This window comes from Microtus pennsylvanicus, chromosome 16 (assembly GCF_037038515.1).
Source record: "Microtus pennsylvanicus isolate mMicPen1 chromosome 16, mMicPen1.hap1, whole genome shotgun sequence".
Classification (NCBI taxonomy): Eukaryota; Metazoa; Chordata; class Mammalia; order Rodentia; family Cricetidae; genus Microtus; species Microtus pennsylvanicus.
The window spans coordinates 28,536,529-28,544,789 of NC_134594.1; positions in this window are offsets into that span (position 1 = coordinate 28,536,529).

Here is an 8,261-nt window from a genome sequence, read left to right on the forward strand (position 1 = left end):
GCATGTATCAATGCATTCAGTGCCTGTGGGGGCCATATCTTCAGGAACAAGAGCTAAAGATAGTTGTGAGCTGTAATCTGGGTGCAGAACTGAAATCGGGTCCTCTGAAAGAGCAGTCTGTGGCTCCCAAGGACCAAGTCATCTCTCCAGAGCCTGGTTTTCTTTCCTTGGAATCCAAAGGTGTCCGTTTGCACATCAACAAAGGGCAGAAGTAAGTTATCTCTCAACAGCACTTTCCCTGAACCATTGTCTGCTGTGTTTGTTTCCTACCAAGATAAAGGGAATTCCCACCCTGGACACACCTAACACCTAGTGATTTCTATGAACTTTGTAGGACTTGAAGTGAAAAATCCTTTCTTCTTTTAGGACCATTTCTCTGATGAAGCCAGAGTGACCTTCCAAAAGCCAGGAACCAGAAATAAGGGTCCTTGGATTTCTGAGATTTCTTCTAAACCCGTTCTTCTCTGTGTGCTAGCTGGAGAAGAGTTTGCATCCCTGAAATGGGCCAGTTAGGCAGGAGGTACGAATGCATGGGCCAGAATGCCCTTCCAGTCTTGTCCATGTCATTCCATGTGTAACCACACGCTGGTCGTTCTCAGCTGTCTGTCTGATGCTGCCCCTGGGCAGCCAAAGAGTCTCCCAACAGCTAGTGAGTAAGAGATCTCAATTACCATTTAGTTTAGAAAACAGTAACTTAATGGCTACCGCACCAAGCATTGGTATAGAGTAGCTACTACTCTTCACTATGTTTGAGAGGATGAAAGAGAGAAGCTACGACTTTGGGAAGTCACAAAACCTAACTGTCTAAACTCATGTGTGCTAAGTATTGGATCCCTGGTCGCTGGATCCTCTGCTGCTGATGCAGTAAGCCAAATCAAACTGAATTAATAAATCCAGATTTAATAAAGAGGACAATGCCAAACAGAGCACTCCTGGGTGGCTGTCAGACTCTTTGGGTATAGGGATGCCAGGGGCTGGGGTGAAGTTTCCACCCTAACAGGTTGGGAAGAGGCCTAACATACCCTGCTGGCTGATCCTCCAACACTGGATGGCCCTGTCAAATGTGTTGTATAATTCCCAGAATGAATGAGCAGTTGTTGCTAATTTTGGCTCACAGTGTGGCTGGCTAGTGATGTACTTGTCACCGAAGCACTGGCTCAGCCCCAAGCTCTTCCCCCTGACCAACGCGGACCATGCCATGTCATCAAGCACTTTCCTGTGCTCTCTCTCTGAGAGATGAAAAAAAAAAAAAAAACACCTTCACCCCAGAGCTGGAATCTAGTGATTCATGAGCAATCTCATTTGCTTTTAGTAACTACAGTCCTCTGCAGAGACTGTTTTTTTTTTTAAAAAAAAAAAAACACTTTATTTATTCTTTATGTCTTTCACATCATGATCCCTGACCCCACCCATCTCCTCCCACCCCTGATAAAACAAAATAAAAATTAAGAGAAAAGAGGAAAAGAAATAAAAAGGAAAAAAGGGAAAATCTCATCATGGAAGCTGCAGTGTGACACAGTGAGTCACACAGTAAACCCATTGTCCACACATTTTTATACGCAGGCATTTATTGCGAAGAATCACTGGTCTGGTTCCAGGCCCCTGGTCTCTGCTGCACCATCGACTCTGGGTCCTCACTGGGATTCTTCCTGGATATCCCATTGCTGTCCTGTGTTGTGGAGATCCCGTGGGCCTGGGTCCACAGGACTGGTGCACCATCCCCACTCCGTGCCCCTAGCAGTTTCTAGATGGCGTGGATGTTGGGGTGGGCCAACACATAATCCTGATTCTGGGACTGGTTAGTTGCAGGGTTGATCCGCCTGCCAGTTCTCCCTTATCCTCACCACCAGGGTGAGCTCTCCAGCATAACCCTGGCTAGTTCACCCCTGGCAGTGATAAGCAAGGGGCGGGGCCAATTCTCCAGCTTTCAAATCCTCAGGTTTGCTTCTCCCACACCTACACCTTCAGGGCCAGCTCTACTGTGTTGCCCACCCAGTTCATGTGCAGGGATCATTCTCCTGAGTGCTGCAGCTGATGAGGGGCAGGGCCAGCTCTCCCACTCTTATGACGTCAGGGCCAGCTCTCCCACCTGCCTCAGGTGTTGATGGGGGGCATCTCTCCCCTGCCCATGCCTAAAGAAACTTTTATTAGTGTGTAATTAAACTTAGTAGTGTGTATAGGTGAAAGTTGTAATCTTAGACTTATTCAGAAGTACAGACCATGATATTGTTTCTAACTAGTCATGTGATGTCATTTCAATATTTTGATGACTATTGTCAGCATTTGTGACCAGTTGATAGCCAAATTCGAAAGCTATTGATTGCGTTTCAAGAAGTTTTATTTATTTACTTGTTTTGAAAAGCCGATTCTCACATTGGAGGCTAACCTGGAGAGTGGGTTTGTGGGAAGGGAAATCTTGTCAGCATGCCAAGATTTGGAGCAGCTGTTCTATATCACTGTCACCCCAGAAAATGTGCGAATTATCTTTTCCTAAGGCTGGTGAGTGACCCAAGTTAGCAATGCAGCATTGAATTTCCCTGCGACAGGTCCTGGCTGTTCTGGGATTACAGTCCTGAGCATTCTGCGGTTGCAGTGGTTGTCACTGCCACAGAAGCCGCCAGGTTCACACTGATGCCAGCTTCCAATCAAACCCTCACAAGAGTATAGCATGCGGTCACAACAGAACTCAAGGCTGTATGTGTCTTCATCACACACACACACACACACACACACACACGAGCTCTCTTTCTGCTCTTCTTTGACTTCTGGGATCTCACAGCTGGTGGGCTTCATGAGGCATCCTGCCTGGTTACCATGCCACCTGATGTGCCTTTTCAGAGCAGGCATAAGTTTTTTTTTTTTTTTTTTTTTTTTTGGTTTTTTCGAGACAGGGTTTCTCTGTGGCTTTGGAGCCTGTCCTGGAACTAGCTCTGTAGACCAGGCTGGTCTCGAACTCACAGAGATCCGCCTACCTCTGCCTCCAGAGTGCTGGGATTAAAGGCGTGCGCCACCATCGCCCGGCCGAGCAGGGCATAAGTTAAGCCTGACACATGGCTATGCCCATGTTGTATTTTATCCTCAAAGTCTACTCCAGCAAAGCAGGTCACAGCCCACAGGTCTCAGCTCGTATTAAGATATGTGTGTTCACCTCTCTTCTTATGAATGACTGTTTTCAGCTGTTGGGAGGCGATTTACACTTTTCTCATTACCCCCTAATGTTACTAGGGTTTCAGATATTGCGGTAAAACAAATGAGATAATCATTCAAAAAACTAGGAAAGGTTTACTTGGGCTCATGGTTTTGTAAGTGCTCATTGTTGCTTAGGGGCATCATTGAGTATGTGGCAGAGAAATGCTGCTTACCCCACGACAGCCAGGAAACAAGAAGGGGCAAGGAGAAGGAGAATGGGAGTGAGGAGGAGAAGACAGACAGATAGACAGGGAGATAGAGAGACTACATGAGTCTACCACAGGTTTAATGTTTTTTTTTTTTAAACTAAGATGAACCTTGTAAAAGTGGCAGCAGCTCCCAGTAGCTCCAGAGGTTAGCAATCAAACTGTTACCATATGGTTTTCAGTTGACATTTTAGTTCCAGAACACAGTGCTACAGCAAATAAGCTCCCTCTTCCAAAATCTGGGGCTCCACGCAGATAGGTGCTAAGTTTCTATTTTCTCTCTGCATCCTGGGCACATCACCCTCATGGGATAGTAGGGAGTAAGACAGGTGTGATGTTAGGATCAGGACTAGATGGTGTTCCCATGGTCAGCATCAGATAAGACAACTAGTAGCTACATTACAGGGTGGAAGCTATTTCTCTTGTAGGTCCCTAAGTAGAGACTTTGAGGGCTTTAGATTTGTCCCAAGAGAAAAATAACAACTGGTTCATCTACCAGTCTGAAATTTGTTTGTTTATTTCTTATAAAAGAAAGCATTCAACTGTGGTCTTGCTTACAGGTTCAGAGGTTAGTCCATGTCGTGATGGAGGGGACCATGGTGGTACACAGGCAGACATGGTTCTGGAGAACTAGCTGAGAATTCCACGTCCTGATCCTCAGGCAACAAGAGAGTGACCCTAGGACTGGAATGGGCTTTTGAAACCTCAAAGCCGATCCCCTTCCTCCAACAAGGTCATAACTCCTAATACTTCTAATTCTTGCAAAGAGTCACACTCAAATACACGAGCCTTTGGGGGCCATTCTTATTCAAACCACCACATTCTACTCCCTGGCCCCCATATGACTGTAGCCATATCACAATGCAAAAATGCATTTAGTCCAGCTTCAGAAGTCCCCATAGTCTATCATAGTCTCAATACAGTTTAAAAGTTCAGTATCTCTTCTGAGACTCTCATAACTCCAACCCTCCGCAAAATCAAATAAAAAAAGCAGACCATATACTTTCAACACACAAGAGCATAGAATATATTACTATTCCAAAAGGAAAGAAAGGGAACATAATGAGGACATACTGGGCCAAAGAAAGACCAAAATCCAACAGGGCAAACTAAATCCTACACCTCCATGTCTGATGTCAAAGCACTTTTCAGAACCCTAGCTCCTTCCAGCTTTTTTTTTTTTTTTGACTAAAACATACTTTTTTTTCTTGGGCTGATTCCACACCTAGTCTGTAGCTTTCCTTAGCAGGTATCCCATGACTCCAACATCTTGGAGTCACGAACACAATCCAGGCTAACCCTCACCATTTCCTGCAATGGCTTCTCTGTGCCTCTTTGCAGGGACGCTCCTGCCTCACGCCTGGCCTCACCAGCTTTCTTTTGTCATAGAGGAAGCTTCCACAACCACTGTCTTGTATTCGTGACTCTAAACTACAACCACGGGGCAAAGCTGCCAAGGTCTGTGGCTTGCTGGGGCTGGAGCTTGGCCCCTCCTTCAATTACCTTTGTCTCCTTTTCTGTTGTTGACGGCTTAAGCTTTTTCTTTGATTCCTTTCCACAAGTCTGAGGCTTAGCTGGGTAGGATCTTGCCCTCAGGTTACCACTCCCTTTACTTCATTTAGCGCCACAGCCTTTAGTTTTTTATGTTCTTGAAACCATTTGGTATCACGCAATAAAAAAAAAAAGAGGATCGCGATGTAAGCTCATTTGTTTTTTTGGGTAACAGATTCTATTCAAGGCTCCGCTCACCCCAGTACAGCTTGAAAACCACCTGACAGTAATTAAATTATTCTAGCATCTCACTCCCCTCTCCCACACACATTTTCCCCTCCTTTGTTTTGTTATTTGGTGGTATGTGCAGTTGAATCTTCTTCTAAGCAACAAGCACAGCCACCCACAACTACACATGCTCACTATGAATCTGAACTGTGGGGAGGGGAAGGACGGATCCCTGCCTTTCCCCACACAGGTTGTAAATTGGTTATTCACATTTCCTTCGATGAGAATGTTAAGCACTGCACAGCATCTTCACGGGCACACGCAGCAGATGGCTGGGAATACTGTGCGATATGAAAAGGGAGCCAATTTCTTCAGTTATTTTCACCTCCTGAGTACGTTCCAAAGAGATGCAGTGGCGTATTTTAGGGTGTCTTTGCAAGACCCCTTTCCTTAAATATGAATATAATTTGCTGTTGTGTTCGCTTTAAGATGGGCTCCTTTTGGGGGCTGTCTATATTGCGAGGCATCTTGTAGTATATTTGTATAAAACTAGACTTTTGTTCGAAGCTCTCTTGGGTGTTTCTGCCTAGGAATTAACCCAGATGTTTCCTCTCCATATTCAGGGAGGCTATGAGAGAGGAGGCAATGAAGCATGATACTCAGATGACTCCCAATGACCTTCCTGCTTCTCCCCTGCCTAATGACAGGATCCAGGGAAAGCAAAAAGTTTCCAGGTCAGCTAGGATGTCCTGTGAACTGAACCCAACACTTACCAACTTGGAGACTTCGGACAAGCTTCTTAGAGTCCAAACAATTCTGAGAAATGTGATAGCTGTTTTTACCTACTGGGCAGTAGTAGAGATAATGGTAGATTGTGTAGATGAAGCTCTTTCCTTAGGTGCTCCGTAAATGGAAGCGAAGCTAGTAGGTCAATAGTAGGGTCATGGCAAGATGTACCTCGATGCCATCCTCAAGAACTTTCTTACTGCGCACATCTTAAACATGCTGTTACCATTTACATCACCCAGCGCTCTGGCAAAACGTCTAGCAACCCCGAGTGCTGGCACTTCTGGGTTCCACGGCTGCACGTGTGCCAACAAGTGTTCAGGCAACTTACATAGCCGCCCAGGGTCCTCAGGCCCTTGTGATCTACGTGCAGGCAACAACGTAAGCCCCTGTGTGCTTTGCTAGGCAGCCTTTAAAAGCTGGACACACCCGCTCCACGGTCCCTCTTACCCAGGCTTGTGCGTGTGTCTTCCTCACTTCCCAATAAAACTCTTAGAAAGTGAGTTCCCTTGTGTGTCTCGCGATCTGTTCTTGCGCCTGATAATTTAACACACCTCTTTGAAGAGAGCCCCTGTTGTCAGCCCCCTTAGGGGGCTCCACCTCAATCATAAAAGATCCTTGACCTCATGTTCCTTTCTAGTAGGACTTTTTTTTTTTTTAAATTGTGATTGAAATTTTGGCTAAGATTTATCTTTGGATTTAGTTTAATACCCAAAGAAGCTTTTAGATGGCCTATGTTAATTCATTTACAATTGTTTTTGTTTATATGGACAATTCTACAAGTGTGCTTGAGACAGGCCAGGCTCATTAGGTCTGCTCTAAGTTCACGAGGCAGTGATAGTGTTCAAGAGCTCACGTTAAGAAGCGTAAAGGACTTTAATGCCTGGGAAGAGTTGAAGTAAACAGAAAAATCTTTTGTGACCTGAAGACTCTGGAGAATTGGGCTGGTCTATAATTCTAATGTTATACTGTCTTATATAGTGGCCAATAGATATACGTGGCTATTCATATTTAAATGACCACAACAGCAGCAACAAAAACTCAACTCAGTTGTAGTAGCCAGTACTTAGTACTAGTACTTAGTAGATGCATTTGTCCAGTACCTGTCAGAGAGAACAGTTCAGAGACAGGCCACCTCTGCCACTGAGATCCTTGTAGAATGTTCTTTTGGACAGCACTCTTGTGCTTGGAATTGACCCAAGGAGAGCAGAAAGTTAGAGGATTGTAAACCAGGAGACAGTCTAAAAGGGATGGATGAGAACTAAAGGTTGCTGGCCATTGTAAACAGAGATATGGTCTAGAGCACCAAGCAGAAGGAGCTTAGGAGAGCATCCATATGGTATAAGCAGGAAGGCAGCTTGAGCAATACTCATAAGTACTTACAGAGAAGCACCTGGAATATGGGCTGGTAACCAGACTACAGGTTGGGGATGAAACATGCCTGTATTGTTGCCTATGTTGTTTTCTCTTGACCTGGTTCAAGATAAGGCTGGAAAAGATTAGGTTCTTCCTCAAGACTCTTAGGGTCACTCCATTTTGAAAAGCTCCCCTATTTTGGGTAAACAGTGGCAATCCTCAGAGTGAAAGTAACTTGGTTCCAACTTGTTTTTCTAGATTCTTACCTCCCTGCCCCGCTGACTCTAGTACTGGCTGAGCATAGACTTGGTCGCTGTTCATTTAGTAGCCTTCAACCCACCCCACACCCCACCTCTTAGCTACCCCAAGGACTGACTGCAGCCCTAAAATGAACAACTTCACTTTTCTTTTTCTTTCCTTTTTTTTTTTCCTGGCCTGTAAATGGGACAGTAGGCCCTGGTTCTGATATTAGCTAGTTCCTCACAGGTTCTTCCCCTTTCCTGTCTTTTTCCTTGCTGTTCTTACAAAGACCAGTAAAGAATCTCTTCAATGGATCTGGATTTCTTGAGAATTTCTGAGGATGGTTTTCCTTCATTCATATTCTCATTTACGCATTCATTCAACAAACATATCTTGAGAGCCTGTAAGACATATAGCAGAAAACAGAATTCCTGCCTTCCGTGAGCTTAGGCTCAAGAGCAGGAAGACAGACAACACAATTGGGGGAAAAAGTAAAATATATAATTATGATATGGTAATAGATGTAGAAAAAGATAAAAATGGAAGAAGGACCTGAGGGAGTTGTTTTAAGGCGTCATAGAAACTTTAGTGATCACAGAAGACCTCAGTAGTTAGAACACAAAGATGAGCATAGAAACCCAACAATTTCTGTGTCTGCTGTAGAGACTTGTGCATCGACCCGCATACATACCTGTGGGAAATAAGTTCTAATTGGGAGGAACAGCAGTGAGACAGAGCATGAGGCTCTGACCTAGAACAGAGGAG